The sequence below is a fragment of the Thermobia domestica genome, chromosome 13 (genome assembly GCF_964235325.1).
Source record: "Thermobia domestica chromosome 13, izTheDome1.hap1.1, whole genome shotgun sequence".
Classification (NCBI taxonomy): domain Eukaryota; kingdom Metazoa; phylum Arthropoda; class Insecta; order Zygentoma; family Lepismatidae; genus Thermobia; species Thermobia domestica.
In genome coordinates, this window is record NC_137466.1 from 67005890 (window position 1) to 67029814 (window position 23925).

Genomic DNA, 23925 nt, shown 5'->3' on the forward strand with positions numbered 1-23925 from the left:
CCGTTGTGAGTAGTCGGTTGAAAGAGTTCTCTTCATTATGCTCAATGCAATCCAACATTTCCCTTTACACACCCTTTCGAATTCTCTTCTGAAAAGGAGTTAGCAGTCGTGGCACCCATCGTGTTGATATTTTCTGAAAATGCAGTTGGTTATGAATTATATTCCACATGAATCCATAACTAACACCTATTTTAGCCTAATACTTTCAATGGCTATCCTTCTGTCTTTCAATATGCTCTCCACTTTTGGCGTCATGCCGGTATCATCTGTGTAAGATTGTCTGTCAAATCTAGGGGCAACCGAAATGGTCGTATGTCCAGCTTGAAATTGCTGTTCCTACTTGGATACAATCTCATAGGATGGGTTTCATCCTATAGATTGTTTTCATCTCGCCATTTTGCTTTTCTGATTTTCAGTGAAGATACAGGAACTTGATAACATGCCTGGCCTTAAGTTTATCAATCATTGCATCTTGACTTATTTATCTGTAAAAAACAAAATAAAGAAATAATAAGAAAATAAATAAAAATACAAATAAACATTTTATATGCTTAACTTATAAAAATAAGGTATAATACATGTGTCCGAACGGTTCGTACTTCATCTCCTTGTGGACGATTCCACGAACTTTTTATTAACTCCTCGTAAGTTATGAGATTGATTTTAGCATGATTACAGAAATTGAGACTGTTTGTTTTTATTGATCGCCTCTTGTGTCTTAATGATCAAGTGAATTTGCTACAGCTTGGCAGATATATTTCAGTAATCGCAATAACGTTTATTCGCCTTTAATTTCTTTTCTCATGCGCCGAAGTCGTTCGTTCGACAATAACTTTTTAGTGTTCAGTTTCGACACGAAGTGCAATAAAACTTTTACTTTAACGTCCAATGATTATGTCTTTTGGACTAACAGAAGATAGGTGGTTAATGAAAGTGAATGATTATAATAGAGTTGTGGTGAAATGAGGATGTGGGAGGATCCTCAAGACAAAAATCCAAGGATAGGAATGTTCTCTACCACAAACGCAAATGACCTGGATCGAGCCAGAAACCCGTTGCAATCTTCCTTTTGTTTCTTTGTTTCTATGACATTTCGAAAATTCATTAAAAATTAGTAATCGAACAAAACCTTCTCGTGTTGCTAATTTCTTAGATGGAAGTTTAACATTCCTTTTAGGATTAAGGCTATATGATACTTGGAATTATAGTTTAAGGATGTTGGAAAAAACATGCAGAAGCAGTTGCTCTATGCAGAATTTCATCAAAAGTGGGATCTTATGATATCTCAAACTCATATCGTTTCAGGATTTTTGTAAACATATTTTAATCTGCTAAGTTTCTTTTTCTATATCTTCTTCCACAGAAGAAGTCAAAATACGGAAATCCCCTTTGCGGAGTGGGGAAGTATTATTCTCCTTTCTTTGATATATACTGCGGTGCTAACAATTTGATCTTACTGATTTTTATTCTTAATGTCTCGTTAAACGTTCCTAGATTCCTTGTTTTGCCAATTGACACCAAAATCCGAATGCGTCAGAGCACGAACAACTTGAAAAACGAACGACAAATTCGAGCAATTTTTTTCTCGGAATACGAAAGGTTCTTCGTAATTCAAACGCTTGGCACGTTTTTCGTTGTGTTTGTCCGAACGTTTCTCTTGTGCTTGGACTTCTAATACGCTTTGTCGTTCAGCTCGTTGTTGGAAGCTATGTATAATGAAGGCGTCTCGTGTTATTACCGTTGCTAATACAATATTTTTGTATCTGTTTGGTGTTATTTTATAATATGATCACAGCTTAGTATATTTATCATGGGTTCTAAAAGTAGTTATTTTTATTAACACGTATTATTATTATTATTATTATTATTATTATTATTATTATTATTATTATTATTATTATTATTATTATTATTATTATTATTATTATTATTTGTTAATATTTTTTTAAAAAATCCAGTTTTATTTACTGTTCAAACAATTCAAAAATCAAATTTCTCAGACTTCTTTGGTTGAGACAAGCACATTTTCTATTCAAAATGTAAACCCAATTCCAATCTATTAGCTAATCACTATATAAAATGTTATATAGAAACAGATTTAAAAAGAACACACACAGTGTAACACTGTGGGTTCCGGTATTGGAAGCCAAGTTTTGTAATGATAATGTTATTGTCTCGGGCGCTAAGTTTTGCAACGATTGAAAATAACTAATAATTAAAGGAAAATTTCTGCTCGGGCTGCCAAATAGAATTACTGCGTGATATTACGAATAAGCAGATCTCACGTATTCGGGCGACGATGAATATGAAACGTATTGTTTTCGGAATTCGATTCCTTATCTCTAATTTGCATATTTAATCTGAACTAGAATGAATAATTAAGGCACTCACGGATGAGCCTAATATGCATCAGAGAAATGAATACCTGACCTTGTACTTGAAAAGTGAATGGTATTGATGAGCGACAACTCATCTGCCTATTACACAAATAAAAAAAATGAATGAGAGTTTGGAGAATTGAAGTTGACTCCACGGGGCTCGAACTTCAGTTCTCCAAGGTAAAAATACAGTTTTGCTAAGATGGTTTGGAATAAAAAAAATTGATATATATATAACGAAAGATGACCTAATGTCTAATCGATCCTGTTTTCCCCATAACGGTGTCTCCAAGGCGCTAGGAAAACAGGTGCGTAGTTAATAGTTAAGTGATTTAAACATGCGGAGCAAAAATCTCACAAGCTGCAAAGCTGAAAGAAAGATTTTTCGCTAATGGCTTGTTCAGTTGGCTACACTGACTATCACTCTGTCACCGAAGTGTGTGGAGATAGCAAAAATAGTTAAAAAGCAACAAACAAGGAAAGTTTAATTTAAAGTTTAAAAAAAATGAGTTAATTTAGATAAAAATTTCTGATGGTCAATGTAACCGTGCTTCAACTTTTTCTGTTCAGGGTAATTTGAAATAACTTCTAGGTATGCTAATATCAGTTAAAGAAATAGGCATATCTTTGAAATGATAACCACATAAATGCTTTGGTTCTAACGTCAAATAGACTTTTAATAAATTTAACGAGAAATAAGGTGATATCTACAAAAATCAACAAGAAAGTTAATTTGGATTTACAAAAAAATGAATTAATTGACTTTACTGAAAATGAATCAGACTTTTGACTGTTTTGACCAAATAATATGATTTCTCTTAACACATTCTTCACTGTACAACGTAATATTCAAGTTATTTAATCTTGACTGTAAAATTTAGCAACAATCTATTTCTACTCAACTAAACTGACAATATTCGATTCTTTATAATTACCATGACGTAGTTATACAAACTAAAATTTCTATTAAACTGAATATTAATTAATAAAATGATTTATTGTTTTTCCCCTAGGCATAAACGATTATTAAGTAATTCGCCCACAGTTACTACCTTTTTTTTATTAATAAAAGAAATGGAAATAAGTTTAAGAATCGGATTGCGGAATGAAAGAATTAATGGTTTAGGTTGCTTGCAAGACTCACTGGAGAGATAGTTTAGAAGCGATAGTATGCTTTTGAGAAAATTTAGTGCACTGTTTCTAATGAACTCTAATGAATTTTCAATTTTAAAAGATTTGCATAAACAAAACATAGCTTTGTACACATACTATATCAGTTGGAAAATAATACAATTCACAATAAAAATCGTTACACAACACTAACTACACAAATATTTCATATTCAAATGCACTACACAGAAATATATATATATAGTACTACTATTATTATAATTTGGCCAATTGATCAAAATAATTACATTGTCGACGCTTGCTGATTTTCTCACTGATTCCTTATTTTGCGAATACACGTTTCTCCATAGCTATGGACCCTATCTGCGTTCGTTGCTCAGATAGGTACCTCCGAAGGGATTTACTCGAGTATCTTAAGTTGTTTATCTTATTTATGAGACTCTAACGATATTACGGGATAAGAATGTTTACACTTATTTGTCTGAAACTTACTCAACATAGCACGTCTTTGGAAGCTTTATATTGATTGTTTCTTTTAAGAATGAGTATGATAAAAATTGACAAGTTACAATAAAATCATATTAAGCCTGTTTACCGCTCTGACACATATTTCCCTAACACAACCTATACAAATGTTAAAATTTGAAAAACTAGACTTTGACGCTAAATCATAGTTTACTCAAAACAGAAATTACATTACATTCACACATCTTAAACGCGATTTATGTTTAAAAGAGAAATAATCCATACTTGATATAAATAAATACTGGATTGCATATAAATGATTATAATGACGGCTTCAAGGATCTAAATATTGACACATTACGATTACAAATAAATGCATGATTGAAGATCAAATCAATGTATACAAATTTCACTAGTAAAATAATCAAAAATTTTATGGTACTTATTCAAGAATGAAATTAACAGTTCCTATATCAGTGAATTAATTTTGGAAATGCAACCAAGGCATTAGGCTATATGTTTACTTCTTTTAAAAAGAATAAAAAAAATGCTCTAAATGTTTACGGACAGTTCCGTATGAATAAACAATGTCCCGAAGTTTCTAGGAAAAGGTGAGTATGGAGATCACGAATCACGGAAATATTGGCCATAGTCCTTCTTCAATAAAGAAAATAACAGAATACTTTGTCCTACCTTAATAAGTCCTTCCGCTTATATTTCCACACTTCAGAAGAAAACTGCACTGTACTTAACTGACCGTCACAATGCTTCCTAATGTCCCTTCTCAGACCCCGCTGTCCTCTGGATTCAACTCCCGGAGAAGAGGTCCACGTTTGTCTGAAGCGTCTGGGTCTTCGTGTGGCAAGGCATCTGTTACAAGTATCGGGGATCGAACCCGTGTCTCCGTCCTTCATCTCCATGTTGTTGAAATGCAACGATGCGTCACTTATCACCTCCATCTGCACTTAAATTTCGCTCGCACAGTTTATATATATCCGCCATCCATCGCACTACTTTTCCTCTCTGAATACAGGAAGTCCACGTATATAGATCAATCACAGACTCAGTTCAAAATCACAAATTACGTAGCGTCACCATAAGATGATAAAAATTATGTCTAGGTGTCGATGTTTTAAATATTTGTATAAATAATCTTGTAACGACGAAGTTGCTGTGGATAACGCGTGATTTAAGTAGCTGGCTGCTAACGGGTCTTTAGCTAGCCATTTTTCTGAAATTTAAACACTTAAATATATATATATATATATATATATATATATATATATATATATATATATATATATATATATATATATATATATATATGTATATATGAGTTGACGTATGCTTATGAATCGCGTGTTGGTGATGTTTTCACGATGAAGTGTCGACTTAGAGTAACCTCTCTTCCGTGTAGGCGTTCTCCCAGCTTTCCTTATTTTTTTAAAAAAATAGACGCTTCATTCTTCTCTTTGTGAATTTTGAATTTCGGATTCTGATTCGCCGCTTTAAGTTCGTGACACCATTTCCCCAAAAATCGGTTGATAATTTGGCTTGGGTTTCTAGCGTCTGTTCTGGGCTCGTACGTGATGTTAAAGAGTTTCATAAGCACTTGCGAAGATTGTAGATAAAAAAATTTTGGTTCCTGTGTGTCTGTGACGTGATATTTGCGATATCGAGGTACTTAGGTAGTGCGACAGTATGGCTGGAGTAACAATAGCAAATTCCATTACCGTTTACTGGCGAGGTAGAAAAGTGGGTGGTCAATTAGTGCGGTTACCGTCTTATGTTTTTTTTTCTTTCTGAAAAGCAGAGAAACTTCTTTACCTGGGACAAATGAAAGAGGTTCGCTTGGCTGCTAAATGAAACAAAATAAAATTTTCCTTGACTTTAAAATAAGTTGAATTTCTATATAAATATGTTTTTTTTATTTGAATATATGAACAATTAATTGAGTGTGAGCGTAATTGTCACAACAGAACAGTCAACAACGCTCTATGTAGTTATAAATGTTTACGTATAGCAAAACTTGATAGCCTGAAACTTCTTAATGAAATTAAAAATTAACGTCCCGCGATTGAAAACAACTGTAAGAAAGCTAGAAAATTTCAATGTGGGGCGTTCAGAACACAAGCGAATAAAGTTTAATTACCGAGGTGGAGAAAAAAAAGAGACATATGGTTTGTACGATACTCTTAATACATGGAAACACTTAACACTGATTTCTACAAGTAATGTTTACAATATCTGGATAGCGGTCTTAGAAATGAAATATTTCCAATATGAGAAAACATGGACTTGATTCCTATGTGCACTGAACGTACCATATGGAAAATATACTATACGTTTCCCTCAAGCTATGTTTACGTTTATATGTTAGTGACCAATTCCTTTAACAAATGTGATCTCGGAAACCACAAGCTCTAGAAACGTGTTTTTCTCGCTAGTCGATTCGAAATTTTGTGTAATTCGTCAGTTCCCCTTGAATTTGCTTTTTTAAAAAGTGCCATTATATTTCTATTCAGTGCTTTAGGAGTTGTCCCCATCAGGATGCCGCGGTCGGCAAGAGGGATTGCCGCCGTCGACGGTGGCAGGCCGCCGGTAGGCAGCCGGCACCCGTCCGCGGCGGCACGACGATCTACTTGTTCAAAATTGCCGACCTTTTGCCGAGGCGGCAAGAGGTTGAAAATCGTAAAAAATAATGCCCTTTGCCGACTCTTTGCCGACTGTTGCCGACCGCCAGAGTCGGCAAAACAGTCGGAAAGACCTCTTTCCGACCCTCTGCCGACTCCTTATGCCGGCCTCTTTTCGACGGCGGCGCCGGCGCATTTACTGCACCTTTACGGCTGTTTGCCGACTGCTCGGCAAGGCAACTTTCCGACGGCGGCGCCGGCGCATTTAATGCTCATTTCCGGCTGTTTGCCGACTGCTCGGCAAGTCAACTTCTCGACGGCGGCGCCGGCGCATTTAATGCTAATTACCGGCTGTTTGCCGACTGCTCGGCAAGGCAACTTTCCGACGGCGGCGCCGGCGCATTTAATGCTCATTTCCGGCTGTTTGCCGACTGCTCGGCAAGTCAACTGTTCGACGGCGGCGCCGGCGCATTTTATGCGCCTTTCCGGCTGTTTGCCGACTGCTCGAAAGGACCTCTTTTCGATGTCGGCTTCCCGATTCTCCCACTGGCGGCATCCGACTTCTTGCCGCCGTCGAAAAGTGGCCCTTTGCCGACTGGAAATCAACGCTTCAGGAAGGCAAAATTTTCATCAGCTTTTACATTAGTCTTGCCTAAGTCTTCCTCCATGCTATGATTTCTCGACAAGGAGCACCCTTGGAAGTTCTTGAAGTATAATACTTGCATTTTTTTGTGTGTCCCAGTACAAAATTTGTTCTTTTTTCTTTTTTGCAGCACTTTCAGCCAAAAAACAAGAAATTGAATGGGACATGGAAGTATTATATACTTTCAGAACTAGCAATTGTGCCCTTCATGAGAAATCATAGCACGGAGGCAAACTTAGGCAAAGCTACTCTAAAAAGTGGTGAAAATTTTGCCTTCCTGAAGGGTTGATATCCAGTCGGCAAAGGGCTACTTTTCGATTGCGGCAAGAGGTCGAATGCCGCCTGTGGGAGAATTGAGAAGCTGACATCGAAAAGAGGTCCTTTCGAGCAGTCGGCAAACAACCGGAAAGGCGCATAAAATGCGCCAGCGCCGCCGGTGGAAAGTTGCCTTTCCGACCAGTCGACAGACAGCAGAAAAGATGCGTAGCACTGCAATGAAAATCATGGCGGATTCCCACCAGTAATAAAAATGAAATGAAATCTTTAATTTTACGTCCCACGGTTATGGCGGTTAGGCAAAAGGAGACGGTGATGATGAATAATGAATGAAATGGTGGAATGAAGAAAGTGGGAGGAAACGGGAGTACCCCGAGAAAACCCACGCATACGGTGTTTGTCCACCACAAGGTTCACTTGGCGGGAGTAGGGTTTGAACCCGAGACCCCTAACACCAGAGGTGAACGCTCTACCACTGAGCCACCGCGCCCCCCCCACCAGTAATATTGCACTCGGTACATACGCAGTACATTTCTACAATTCTCAGTACGATTTAAGTGCTATATAGAGGAAAAGTATCTGGGAATGACTTACAAATGCTTAAAAGCGAACTAAAAATAACAACTGAGCAGCTAATAATGAACGTTAAGAATAATTCAATTAACATGTCTGTGCGCCTAATGTGAAAAACTTATAACAGTCAGTACATTTTCCCCCTGAAAGCACATCTTTCACTATCACGACCACTAGGAACAACACTGTTCTATGCAATCAAAATTTGCTAGTTGCAAACGCTTTCTTCGGAAAAAAAAAAAAAAAAAAGCCGCAGCAATCCGTCGGAAATACGGTCTTTTTAGGTTGTCGTTTTCCCATCAACTATTGGAAAAGGATTTTAAACGTCAATGATTTTCTAAATTTTTTTAAAGTACAGGGGTCACACTCCCAATGGAAAATGAGATTTAAAGAAAAATTAATGAAGTAAAACTTATAAATAAAAATACTGTAATAAAAGGTATGTGGTGGCGGAGAGATTCAAACCGAGCCTACACGCAAAAAAAACAAACAAAAAAAAAAAGGTTAAACAAGAAAAAGGTGGACAGTAACCATGTTAGTTTGTCAATATATGGAAAACAGAGACGTGTATCCAAGCAGCCAAGCCAAAATGTCTCTGCATTTGTTGTAACTTTGGTATTAAAAAAAAAAAAAAAAAAAAAGTGGCCGGAGCGATCACTTGTCTGCTTACACCCATGACTATATTCGTAGAAACCAAACACTGAAATGCACTAAACACAAGTTCTAACGACTAAGCTGTCAGTTCTAACTCTATGCCTTAAATATTTATTTAAATACACTTTAAAAGTGGAAATCATATTAAGATAAAATAACAATTAAGTAGGTAACTATTTGTTCATTTAATGCGTTCCTATATGATTTATACATTAATTGTATACAATGAAACAGAAAAATGTGAGAAAATAATTTATATCGTAAATGAAACAGCCACATGTACAGTATACTCATAGTGCATACCCATTATATAGAGAAAAAAGGTTAATGAAGTCATTTACATAAAAAATGAAGTGTTTTAACATAATACTTTGCAAAGATCCTTTGTTTTAAAGGAATTCTTTAAGAGAATAAATGAAGGGAAGATCACAATTTTTTCTGGTCTATATTAGCACTAAAAACACACCTGGTCTATATTAACAAAATACAATGCACATCGTATTAACTTATATACATTAGCCTATGTAATGCACCTTATCATCATTTAGAAGTTATATGTAATATACCTTCGGATGTATTACTACTTTTTTTTTTTTAAAAACAGAAATTTGTAGCATTCCATAACATTGAGTTTTAACACAGATAGCCTTCATACAGTATGTACAATCAGAAAAGCAAATATATATGAAGTGATTACAATGTTCAAAAAAGCACTATATTATTCTAAAGAATTCCTGCTATCCATATTTTGTCTTGAATAACTCAGCCATTTTTCTTTTTTAGCCCATTGATATATACGAGGAAATCTTCCTCTGTTTCTTTGAGATTTTAAGGGTTTTACTTTTTATTATTTTTCTTCAGGTCTATTTAAATGTCTCTTACTTTGTGGAAATAAAATTCTGTGTTGTATGTTTTTAATATTCATAAATGACATCTAATTTAAATAATAATATACTTATATATACTAAAAGATCATTTTGACAAAGCAAGGGACATTTAAATAGATATTCAGAAGAAATCAGTAAAATCAGAACATCAAAAATTTTATTCATTTCAAAGAAAAGGAAGAATACTTCCCCTACAAATCAATGGGATAGAAAAGAAAGGAGGCGATGGTACTGAACCTCACCGTTAAGGAGCTTGTACTCTAAGAAATATAATTACACTTTCTCTCTTAACTGATTCCACGCAAAAAAAAAAAAAAAAAAGTGAAGAACAATATCAAACAACAGTTGTCTTTATAATTGAAGAAAACTTCAAACCTATGAAATAGTAATGTAGAATTTAAATAGCTCAGAATCAGGATTGTGAGAATATAGAGAGATACAGAAAATTTTACAACACTGCATAGAAAAGATGAAGTAATAATAAAAAAAGAATTTAACGACAAAAACTGGGATAGGGAGACTAAGGTAATATTGGCAAAACAAAAATCAATTTCAAAGCCGTAATTCTCAATATTCGCTTCAAAGGTAAGTGATGACCATAATTCCCGTGTGATTTGAAATAAACCGCATTAAAATGGGAAATGTTTTACAAATGTTATGATTGAATGAAATTCACCCGTTCTAAAAGGAAAAAAAAAACTGTAGTCCCACATATATCCTATCACTCTTCACAAATATCTTTAAGGATGTTAGTACATATGATTTTTGTCAATACTCTCCGTTAGTGGCGTAGGGAAGGGGGGCCCAGAGAGGCCGGGCCCCCAAAGAGGTCCGACAATGTAGTTTGATGTTTGTAATTTTTTATATATTTTTATGTTTATATATTTTTTGTTTGGAATTGTTCCATATGTACCTATAACAGCACTTGCCCCACCAAACACACATCCTGGCTACGGTACTGCTCTCTGTGGGTCTTCTTCCATTGCAACACTTCTGTATTTCTTGAGCAACATATCCCCTTGCTTCCAGAAATAAATGAACTATCTAAAATAGAACAAATACAATGCTTTGTAAAATATACTCTTCAATGTGTACGGCGTTGGCACATCACGTATATTTATTACAATAGAAAATATACTTCATCACACCAAAACCAAACCAAACTACACAGTGTAATAGACCTTGTTGCAATGAACCGGCTTCAACGCTATATGTTAGACGCTATATGTTACAAGAAAACCTGTAAGAGTAATGAAAACTATAGTCACTGATGAAGAATTCAATTACGTCGAAACAGTTAACTTTTACTTAATCTTTATTACAACAGTACGGTCGCCACCCCAAACGAGAATCAGAAAAGAAAAGAAATCCTGCCGTATATCCAATGGTAGGAATTTGAGTTTCTTGAGAAATCTTTGAAACATTACCTTGAAGCTGCAAGTTAAACAATAAATCCCTAAGTCCCTCACCAGACAAAAAGATGTATTAAAATAGAATATTTTATTTAGTGAAGATAGCATTATATTACTTTGAAATAGAACTTCGATACGCGTCAGGGTTTTGCGACACTATTGTATTGGCAATTGAGAATTTTGTATTCGGCTGAATACAAAATATTACATCTTAAAATAAAACCTTGTTAATGGAACAAATAAAATGCACATATACTTAAATAAACTACAGGTAAAATCGATCAGGTGGGCAAAAATGATAAAAGTTTCAAAACAAATACATTTTATGTTCTCCTAGGAGTCAATTTGAGTAACATATCTAAAACACAAACCATCTGTAATGAGAATTCAATCGAATGAACATAACTTTGAGAAACGCTATAAAAAAAAAAAATCACAAAACTATAACTTTACATTTGTTCGTTTGTCTGCCGAGCTCCTTTATGGCTGAGCGGTTAGTGTACGCGTCTTAGGCGTGGGTGACCCGGGTTTGCTTCCCGGAGAGAGCTCACGTGGTTCGGATTCCACCTTAATCAGTAGGTCCCATCTTATATAGCCTCGCTGCTGAAAGGGACGTTAAACACAAAATCAACTCAACTTTCGGCCTTTTAAGTTAAAATTTTCAGAGTACAAGCACAAGACACTCTAAATTCCCTGTTTAGATTTTGGCGGCATACCAACGTAATATATCAAAATGGCGGCCATTTTGTCAAATGAACGAGTATCTACGCTACGAAGCGCAATTTTCAGTCTTTTAAGTTGAAATTTTGACGGTAGAAGCACAAGATATGCTAAATTTGCTGTGTAGATTTTCTCGGCGGTCCAATGTAAAAAAAAAAAATAATCAAAATGGCGGCCATTTTTTCAAAACGGCAGTGAGTAGAAAATTGTTGCAAGTTGTGACAATGACAATATTGAAATATAAATCACATTTTAACACTTTTACCCCAAAGACATTGAAATATTTCGAAAAAAAAACGATTAAACCCGAAAAAACCCAATTAAACTCGAAAAACACCCGAAAAAATGGGCCCAGGTGGGTTTGGCTTTTTCAAAAAAGCCCGGGTTTTTTCAAACTCTCGTTCATGATGAGCTTTTCTCCTCAAAAATGTTTTAATAGTAGTCGCTAATGGTTTTCTACAGATGTTAATGTTAAATTGTTAAATTTTTTCAAACTTCCGATGTCCAAGTTTTTGTACCTACACATCGTGAAACAGTGTCAGGAGAAAGGGTTAACACTCGGAAAATGAAAATGAAATATTTGAGTTTTACGTCCCACGGTTATGCCGGTTAGGCTAAAGGAGACGGTGATGATGAGAGATGAATGAAAATGGTGGAATGAAGAAAGTGGGAGGAAACGGGAGAATCCCGAGAAAACCCACGCACACGGTGTTCGTCCACCACAAAGTTCACTTGACAGGAGCAGGGTTTGAACCAGGAATCCCATGCACCAGAGATGAACGCTCTACCACTGAGCCACCGCGGCCAGCAAAAAATCAAAATAAGACAGTCTGGTGCAGGTGTAGTTTTGGTGCACTACATTTTGGAAGATTTACAGGTAAAATTCAATACTTTCCATGAAAAGACATGTTTATAAGGAACGAATTTCTACAGGTAACTTAATTACATACAATGTAATACAACTGTATCTTACGTTTACTAATGTTAAACCATTACAAGTGCTTTACGACGAATAAAACAAATGAGTGCATATGAAAAATGGCTCTATTAGATGTTATTTTCCACGGGCGGCTTATTTCTGCACCGTGTACACCGGCATCATATTTCTGCACAGCGTGCAGAACCTGTATTTTGTTTACAAGTGGAGAGTTACTAGTATGAAACAACAACAAGTGTTGTTGAAACTTGTATTATTCTCAAAACGCACTTCCTTCCATTACCCTCACTTCTCCGCATACACACTATCGCAGACGTGCCTGCTCCCTTCGGACGTATTCCAGCGCGGGCCCACCAGCTTCGCCCTATCTGACTCGGTTCGATAGCATTCGTGCTATTTAGTGGCCACCCAGCACAGATTGTTTTGTGCTTTTTTGCGCTGTTTTTATGCTAGACATCTGGAAGCCTTATTTATACGCAAATCGTAAAAGAATTATAATTTTTCAACAATTACTTCTAGAGGTCCCCTTGAATTTTATTTATGCCAAGTAAAATATATTCCGCCCATTTGAAACCGACTAGGGGACAATAAAAAAGAAACTGGTGAAAGAATTATAATTTTTCATTTTTTTTTTTTTTTAGTATTGCGCCACAAGTAAACCTGTACACAAGAGCGTTTAACCACTACCTCATTTCTCCTGTTTTTTTTTTCTAAATTGGAAGTTTTCGCTCACATGTGAAACAAGTCCTGCAGTATATAATCTAGTGGATCTTATTAGGTTACTAAAGATACACTAAATACTAAAGGAACACAAACCTTGTCATGGCACAAGCATTATGAGAAATTGTCCACGTTTCTCTAAGATAATTTAGCACCAGGTGCTAGTTGGCCACTAAAGAGCACGAATTCTATATAACTGAGTCAGAGCAGGGCAACGCGGAGGTGTGTCCGAAGGGAACAAGTGCGTCAGCGACGGTGGGTATACGCGTAAGCGAGGGTAGTGAAAACATATGGGCTTTGGTAATCATACATTTTTCAATATCACTTTTTATGGTTTCATACTAGTAACGCTTCAGTTGTAAACATAAAATACAGCTTTCGTACACTGTGCAGAAATACATTGGCGTTGAGTTAGAAGACACTTATCTTAAAAACTAAGACATGTAAACTTTTGCAATTTCAAGAAGAAAATAATGTACTACAGTTTCTTAACTGTCCCTCGTTTTGTAAATAAAAATTAAATGAAACCTTTAAGTTTTTTGTCCAACGGTTATGCCGGTTAGGCTAAAGAAGACGGTGATGATGAGTAATGAATGAAATGGTGGAATGGAGAAAGTGTAAATAAACGGGAGAACCCCGAGGAAACCCACGCAGACAGTGTTTGTCCATCACAAAGTTCACATGGTGATGGCTGGGATCGAACCCGGGACCCCAAGTACCAGAGGTGAACGTTCTACCACTGAGCCAGCGCGGACCCTACAATTGTAAGCGAGTTCTTGATATACCGGTAACTCTTTACTTTGGGCAAGGCAATGATATCCTGTCAGTACATAGTATTGCCGAACGAGCGTTAGCGAGTGAAGGCGGGTTAGAGCCCCGCAGGGCACTTTGTTTTCTGTCTTTCCTTCTTGGGAACTGTAACTATAATTGCGGGAACCAGTTCAGATGACTTGATTATTGTCACTGCCTTGCCTAAAGTAATCACTTGCCGATATTCCTTAGGGGGTTCGTGAAGGTAAGCAGCAAGGCAACAAATAGAATCGAAGTTAATACACAGGTTGGGCTAGGTAGTACCATTTAAATTACTTTCTTTGATACCCCCCCCCCAAAATTTTATATGCCAGAAACGCCAGTGCGCTGGAACATACTATAACCGAATCTTTTTCATGCGCAGCAACAATTAACATATGTAACACAACATATAAAATTCATGACAATTTGAAATGTATATACATAATATTAAATTAACTCACCCCATGTATATGCATAATAAGTGCAATAATATATGCAAATGTATATGAATAATATTAAATTAACTCACCACTCTCTCACTTCATGTTTTCGTGGTATTTGCTTAACCAGCAACTGCGTACAGTTCCAATGAATGAATATTTTTATGATAAACATTATTTTTCCCATTTGTAAACTTATCTCAACGAATTTTTTTTGAAGGACTTTACCCACACTGCATCACAATGTGACAAATGAAGAACGCGAACCGAACATACAGGCAGCGCAACCAGACTACGATTTCTGCAATCAGGCTCTTCAGCGGCAAAGGCGGCTCGGCGCCTGTCCGAACATCTTTTCAAGGTCGGTCCATCCGCTGTTTGCCGACCTTCTTTCGGCTCCTTTACTTGTCGGCACGCCGCCAACGTTTCGGCGTCTTTCCGACAATATTTGCCGCGGTCGCCGTCCGCTGTTTGCCGTCTCCTTGCAAAATGTTTGTCAAGAATCCTCTCGTACTTGTCATTTATTTTAAGTATTTACTTCTCATATACCCTTTACGTGCAGTCCCTTTACTACATTTCTTTTCATGCATTTACCTTTTTCGTGGTCGGCACGCCGTCAACGTTTCGACGTCTTTACAACCATCCTTTGACGATGTCGTTCCGTCCGCTGTATGCCGACTTTCTGCCGACTCCGTTTTCACAAGACATATTTTATGGAATTAGTGCCCACCCACAAGAAAAACCTTCGGACAGTTTCAATTTTTACTTCATCATTAAAGAAGATACAGGCTCTATTCATTTTCCAAAATTCGACTCTTTGCCGCTGGTACGCGTTATTGCAACTTTCGCCGACGTCGTGCCGACGTCGCTTTTCAAGAAATTGCCGGCAGTCTCTTTTTGCAGTCGTCGTCCGACTGTCTGCCGACTGTTTCGAGAAAGCTTTATACGAGGGAAATATAAGCCCTAATTCGTATTTTAAAGCAACAAATTACCTTCTAACTCTCTTTGTTTTCTATTGGTGAACGAATCTCTTTTTGCTCGTCGCGGTCGAAAATCGAGCGGAAAGACGCCGGTGTCCGGCGCCGGCAATCCGACCGCGGCATCTGGTCGGCATGCACAAATTGTCCGACTATAGGCGGCAAGATCCTGATGGGGGTTTTTGGATCCATAAGATTAACATTGTCGCTAAATGTAAGGTGTTACTAAAGAAAACAAATACCGAGGCGGAAAATTACGTTTTCTTCACCGCAATACACCAAAATTTCTCTTTCTGCTGGGAAACAAACAAAATGTTTTTCTTTCAAGCCTGTCTGAAATGAAAATTTGCTAAAACTCAATGAAGAACGAACATTTTCCGCATTCAGGAAGTCACCGGTAGTTAGAAAATACAGTTTAACCTACATTCAGTGGAAATCTATATATTATATGGAACGTTCGGTGCACAAGGGTAAATTTCGGACATATTTCATATTTAAAATCTCTACATGAAGTTCCTTTCAATGCATAAAAAACTCATGTCCGAGTATTGTAAATACCTCTTATAATAATAATAAAAAAAGTTTCATTTTTACTTGTATTTAAAAGGAGAGTACAAACTTTGCCTTTGTGTCTGACAAAATTTTTAAATTGAACTTCAAATCCCTTATGTTCTGAACGCCCAATATCACAGAACGAAAATAAAATGTTTCTATTGATCAATTTCGTTTAAGATATAATATACTGAATTTTTTAATGTCCTATTTGCGGATCATCGAAAGTCTGAGAGGGGCCACAAATTGAGAAATATTACTGTAATCAAGGTAATAATGTAAAGTACCCAAAATTCAATAATTTCGTATAAAACAAATATTGTAAATAACTTAGTTGTTTAAAAAACTAAATAAGAATTTTAGAAATGATAAAAAAAGGATCAAAATATCGAATAATTAGTTTTTGGATCAGGGGCCACAAAATTTTTGGATAATCTCTAAATCGAGTTTTCGTATTTTTTACGGAATAGGTACATCACACTGAGGTAAGTGATAGTTTGGGTTTGGCTACATTATATATGGTTCTCCAGATATATGGTCTAAGGTCTACAAGAAAATGTTTGATTGAAATATAATGGATATTTTGATCCCAAAAGTAACGTAAACATTACGCCACAAACTTATAACACACGTTATTAATAAAAGTTGTGTTGTATGTGATTCATTTTCTTTCCTAAGTATAGCTACTTTAGATATCATTTATAATGTACAGTTCCTCTCCTTTTTTAAAGAGAATAATAATGATAAGTATATGCTTGTGCCTGTGCTTATCCATGTGTGTGGTAGTGTAAAGATGCATTTTAGTCAGTAAATAACTTTATTATATGTTCATGTGGCTTGAAAATGATCTTTAAAGAGGTGCAAAATATCTCTTATTATTGCATATAATTCAGGACCCCGAAAAAAAAAACATCATCTTGAAGGAAAAAAGAATGATTTGGGAAAGAACAGTACTTATCTAATGGTACTGCTACTATCATCAGACCTCCCCCCCCACACACACACACTGTCCTAAACAAATGATCACCGATTTATGTAATGTCCCAATTTTAAAACCTAGCTACGAAAAATGGGTATAATTTGTTAAACACAACAACTGTACTCAACTTGAATAAAGAGGGTGATTTTCGTAATTTCACTTAACTTGTCTTCAACTATCTACGTACATATTCATTATTCTCTATAGACCTTAGATGCACGATTTTTTTTTCTTTTTTGGTACTCCGAGTAAAAGGTTTTTTTCTCTTTCTTTTAAGTTTTCCTGTGATCACACACAAACACACACACATCGGAAGAGAGACAAAATAGTATGAAATTATCCTCTTTGATTATACAATACAATGAAGTACATTCAAAGTTTATTTTTTCTTAATCGAAAACTTTAAAGAGAAATGAAAGAATGGACTTTCTTTTTAATAGTGAAAGTGCAAAAGAACACGAAGAATCAACAAAGAAATATGCCAATGGATAACTTTAGTAAACTTTATTGTTTCCTGCTGTGAAAGCAATTTTCGTTGTTTTTGAAATTAATCAAGCGTCACTCCTATAGATATCTAACTAAATTACAGTATATGGCAAGCACAATACATAAGTTCTTGTTGATGTCCGACGAAGTTCCATTTTCAGTTTCTGCAGGAAGGCTCATAAAGTGACTGAATAATAACCATTATTCTTATTAATGTCCGATCAATTCCAAGTTTCAATTTTGAAGAAAAGATGTTACAGTAACTATTACTCTCATTGATGTCTTAATAAATTCTATTTTCAATTTCTGCAGAAACATTTTTAGGGTTACTGAGTAGACACTATCATTCTTCTTGATGTATGACAAAATGCAATGTTCATTTTCTGCAATTTCTTATAGTAACTGAATTAGCAACGTTATTCTCATTCTTGTTGGTGTCCAAGCAAATTCTGTTTTCAATTTCAACAAAATGGCATGATAGCCATCATTTTGTTTATGCACTACAAAATTATATTTTCAATTTATGCAAAAAGGTTCTTATACTTACTGAATAGCAATTATCATTCTTGCTGCTAGTTGTACGAACAACTTGAATTTTAAATTTCCGCAGAGAGGCTATTAGAATGACTGAATCAGCTGTTATCATTCTCATTCTTATTGCTGTCCATACAAATTTTGCTCTCGATTTCCATAGAAAGACTCTTAGAATAACTGAATCAGCAGTCATCATTCTCATTCTTGTTGCTGTCCATACAAATTCTGCACTCGATTTCCATAGAAAAACTCTTAAATAACTGAATCAGCTGTCATCATTCTCATTCTTGTTGCTGTCCATACAAATGTTACTCTCGATTTCCATAGAAAGACTCTTAGAATAACTGAATCAGCAGTCATCATTCTCATTCTTGTTGCTGTCCATACAAATTCTGCACTCGATTTCCATAGAAAAACTCTTAAATAACTGAATCAGCTGTCATCATTCTCATTCTTGTTTCTGTCCATACAAATTCTGCACTCAATTTCCATAGAAAAACTCTTAAATAACTGAATCAGCAGTCATCATTCTCATTCTTGTTGCTGCCTATACAAATTCTGCTCTATGATTTCCTCAGAAAGACTCTTAGAATAATTGAATGTTAACTATCATTGGTGTTGTTTCGGACCAAATTCTACGAGGGAAGTACTGAACATAATCATTCATATTAAAAAAAAAAATCTGAATTCATCAATATACGCAAACAAAGTAAATAATCGCAATCTACAGACGACTAAACGTGTCGAAGTAGTATTAAATCATTATTTTTGGTTGCGTGCGGGCAGAGAGTTATGTGGAACTGATTGTCAGTGATTGAATTTCCTATTAAAGAGTGGAATACTGCTGCTGAAATTCACAATAGAGTTCAGTGTATATATGAAGATGTGTGCATGGGTACCAGCAGCGTTAGAAGATACGTAAAACTTTTTAAAGATCAAAACACAAACATCGAAGGTAAGCCTCGTGGCGGTCGCTCACAGACTGAAGTACCTTCGCCGAACGCAACATGGTAAGAGGTTACAACATCATTAAAGAAGATAGACGCACGACTGTGGATACAATACGTGCTATGGGATACAATGCAGTGCAGAAAATTATTGCAAGGTAAGTCTATCAAAAAATTGTTGCTGAGTTTCATGTTTATTGACGGCTGGACACTAAGTGTGCGAAAAGATACTGATTATGAAGTTCTTCAGAGATATCGAAAGTAGAGAAGTGATTGTAGTAGAGTTGTGACCGATGGTCAAAGCTGGTTCCATCATTGTGAACAAGAAATAAAGTGGCAAAGAATAGACTGTCACTATTCGGTCGGCGAAAATGAAACCAATGACATTATGGGTACCCTCATCTAGGATGCAAAGAAGAATGCACTCCAGTTGTAGTATATCTCGAATCTATGGAAACCATAAATGCTCGCCGTTATGTACAAAGCTTTCATAAATTCCATCGTGCATTGCGAGATAAATATTCTGAGAAGAAAACCGTCTTTCAAAACGATAACATACCACCAGGCAAAAAATTAGGAAAATGGAGTGGGAAATATTTTCTCATTTTTCCTACAGAGGGACATTTTCAAACTTCTAGAAGCATGGAAGAAATGCGTGCAATGTAATAGAGTTTGTTGCAAAGTACAAAAGAGTCTGTAGATTAAGATGTGTTTCGTTAATAAAACCAAAATTTGATTTATGAATTTGTCATTAGATCAGTACGACACTCACTATCAGATTCTCTGGAGTTCCAGGTCTTAAAAAAAAGTTAAAAAGAAAGTTGTCCTTGGCTTTCTGCCTAGGAAGTTTTGGGCTTTTTCAAAAATATTTCAACTTTAGTGGAGAGAGAACAGTACGTTCCATCGAGATTTTCCCATTATAACGAGAGAAAACCATTTCTATACTGCATTCTGAAGAGGAAACCCTAAATAAAAGAAAATAATAACCACCAAAGAATAAAAAAAAAAAAAACGGTTATTCGATAGAACAGAAAAAGCGTAAATCAGTGGAAGCACACAAGTTCCAACGAATTGTCTTTAGACCTATTAGGTTAACGTTTAATGGCAAAAATGTTTTACTAGAAAGTTTGATACTATTAGCAATAACTGTTCTAAAAATGTAGCAGATTTCGTGAAACACATTTAAAATTTATGAAGAAACTTCAACACACACGCCTATATATAGGGGTATACAAAATTCTAATAACACTTCATACAGAACACGTAAGTTTGGCCCTTCACTGTACAACACGTGTGGTTGCCGATCGTTTATTGTTTTCAATGTTTCATGTGGACCTTCCTCTTCCGCCAGCACAGCAGTAACCAGTTCATCTGTGAGTGTTGTGGTGTGAAAGTGGCGCGGTAAAATGACAGACTTCCAAAGAGGCATGATCGTTGGTGCCCGTCTGCTTGGAGCTTCAGTGCAACAGTGGCGAACATTGTGGGGGTATCGAAAGGCACTATGTCCAATGTCACGAGGACATACAGAATTCATGGGCAAACGACGTCTGCAAAGCACAACAGTCGTCAAAAGACAATCCTGTCAGATAGGGACCGGAGGGCATAAAACGGATTGTAGCAGCTAAAAAGAAGACCACTGCAATGAAAATTACGTCTCAATTCAATTCCGGCCTACATAACTCGGTTTCGTTGAAAACAGTACGACGGGAACTTCATAAAATGAAAATTCATGGCAGGGCCGCTATCGCCAAACCCCTGGTCACAGCAGTAAATGCGAAGAGGCGTATCCAGTGGTGCAAGGACCACAAGGCGTGGACCCATGAACAGTGGAAACACGTAATGTGGTCCGATGAATCGACCTTCACCTTGTTTCCAACAACCGGTCGTGTTTACGTATGAACACCGTCGCAGGCCTATGATACAGACTGTCTGCTCCCAACTGTAAAGCATGGGGGTGGTTCTGTTACAGTATGGGCTGTGATATCGTAGTTTTCTGCAGGTCCCATCATAGCCCTGCATAGAATGATGAATGCTAAGGCGTATGAGGCCATTTTGAGGGACCAGGTTCTACCCATGGCCCAAATATTGTTTCCTGATTGTGATGGCATCTACCAAGATGATTTGGCACCCTGTCACGCAGCAAAAACGGTGAAATCAGGGTTTGGGGAGCATGACCAGGAGCTATCACACCTCCCTGGGACCCACAATCACCAGATCTGAACATCATTGAGCCATTGTGGTCTGAGTTAGAAAGGCGTGTTTGGTCTCATTACCCTCCACCAGCATCCCTTAAGGAACTGGAGCATGTTTTGGAGGAACAATGGTACAAAATTCCACACACCACGATTCAGGAGTTGTACACGTCCTCGGACCCAAGCTGTTTTGGACGCAAAAGGAGGCCCCACACCATACTAGGTATGATTTTCGCACTTTTGCAAACGTTTTAGATTTTTTTTTTGTCTATCCCCTGTATATATATATGTACAGTATATGAATACGTTTGTGATATTTAAAAATGTTTTAAAATGACCGATATTAGTGCTGAATCCATAGTTTTCGAGGTCGCTGAGGTGAATAGTGACACTTCTGATATCGTTTAAATACAAATTCACCCTTTTATGTCAAAAACAAAACTTATTCTACCCTGCTAATAACTGTATTCAGTCCGCTTAACTCTGGAGAGAGAACACTGTTCACAAATGTCTCCTTGAAAACTTTTAAATACTATAATTACCGAGCGAAGTAACTCAAGTGGTAGAGCGTTCGCTTCGCATTCGGGAGGCTATGGATTCAATTCCCGATGCCGACTATCTTGACTGAGGTTTCTCAGGGTTTCCCTCAGTCCTACTAGGCAAATGCCGGGATGGTACCTACTAAACAGACTCTGGTCGATATCTTCCCAAATCCTTTCCATTGTTGTTGTTGCTGTTAGATATCCAGTATAAAATGGCCTCTGAACTGTGTCTGATGATTGTTAAATAAATAAATAATAGTTAAAAAGAAAGGAAATCTGTGAATAATGATATTAACACTTTAAGCTCCAAGTCCCAAAATCAGATGTTTACTCCGGGATCAATAGTGTTCACTGGCCTATTAAATAACACGTGAAGTGTGCATACCATATATGCGCATGGCCTCCAGTAAAACGCCAAGTATGGATAAAATATATCCACATGACGCTTAAAAAGTGTTAAACTAACACTTTACACAAAATAGTCGTTATATCATGAATTCTGTAAACTGAATTATCTTAAGCTCGGAATAATATATTCCAGAACGCAGAACGAGATATAAGCAAGACGAGATTTTATAGTTATACAGTGTGTCCAGAAAATATACTATCATACTTTACAGTAGTATTGCGTCACTTTGGATAATAGTATTTAAACGAAATTGGTCACATTTGACGGGAAAAAAAACACTTTTTTTTAACTATACCTCATAGAATTGAATGTAGACCCCACGAGTGGCGATGCAGACATCAAGACATTCACGCCACACACACTCCAATATTATCTGTTGAAATGGACTGGATGGCAGCACTGATAACGAACTTGCACTTCTTGCCGGTTTTGAGACAATGGGAGTACATAGACACAATCCTTTACGTAACCACATAAAAAGAAATTACAGACCGGCAAGTCAGGCGACCTTGGCGGCCATTTGTAGAAGACATTATCATCATTTCCGGCACGTCCAATCCATCTTCCTGGAAGCTGCTCATTAAGATGTTCCCGAACACGTAAATGACAGTGAGAAGATGCTCCATGTTGTTGGAAAATAAAGTCATTACCTTCTTCTTCCAATTGTGAAAGTAATCAATTAGTGTGCATGTAAACACAAGTGTGCTTACCAATTAGTGAGCACAGAGTAAACATGAGTGAAGTTACTTTTTCTGTGTTTGATGCCGTGCATTATTGACATTATTGTCTATTGTTGGAGTTTTTCTTTCAAATGTGACCAATTTCATTTAAATACAACTATCCAGAGCGACGTAATATCACTTTAAAGTGTGTTAGTATTCTATGGACACCCTGTATATCTTTGTGCTTGTTTCTTGGTTTATGGAATTTTTTCCTCGCCAGCCAGTTCGAATGTAGGCAACCAGTAGAACACACACAGTATATCAAGATGTGTAACTTCCAGGAACTCGATGAGATATGCCAGAACCAAAACTCAGCATTGACGTGTTTGGGTGATAAAGAAATTAAAATGTACTTACATTGACATGTTAAATTATATAATTAGACACAGAATTTTAAAGAACAGAGTAATTAAGCAGAGAAATTCTCTGTTCAAAGAGAATTACTGGTTTGCATATCTCATCTTTGGACATTTCTGTTCGTTAATTGCAAACAATTTTGTAGAATTAAGCAATCTGATTTGTAATTATTTTGATTCCGTACTAAGGCTTCTGAACATTAAAATACTATCACTATTTTCTATAAGTGCACCATATCTCGAATAACAAATAACCTGGAGATAACACAAGAAAGGTTTTCTTCTATTATATGCGTACGTACATATGGCGAAAACATCAAACTATGCTAAAGAGACAACTTGCCGCATATTGTAACAGTGGATAGAAAATATAGGAAAAAACAACGAAGTATGTAATAGTGATGGAAGGAGAGGGTAGATGATATAAGTGTATATAACTAGTCGTTATATACCTCTGATAATTACACAGTATGTGTACGAAAAGATGGATAAGAAAATGAGGGACCGGGGACTGTATCAGACCATTTTAATACGATGCCTGATTATACGTCATTTACGATAGCACTAT

At 36.4% G+C, this 23925-nt stretch overlaps 2 long non-coding RNA genes across 4 annotated transcripts in view; one reads left to right on the forward strand and one right to left on the reverse strand.

Annotated features, from left to right (window-relative positions):
• LOC145668205 (uncharacterized) overlaps positions 1-23925 on the forward strand; it is a 202685-nt gene that overhangs the window by 83160 nt on the left and 95600 nt on the right. The window lies entirely within an intron of this gene.
• LOC145668207 (uncharacterized) overlaps positions 10051-23925 on the reverse strand; it is a 213115-nt gene continuing 199240 nt past the window's right edge. The window contains exon 3 of the long non-coding RNA XR_014127992.1: positions 10051-10684. This is a non-coding gene — a long non-coding RNA (uncharacterized LOC145668207). The remainder of the gene's footprint in view (positions 10685-23925) is intronic.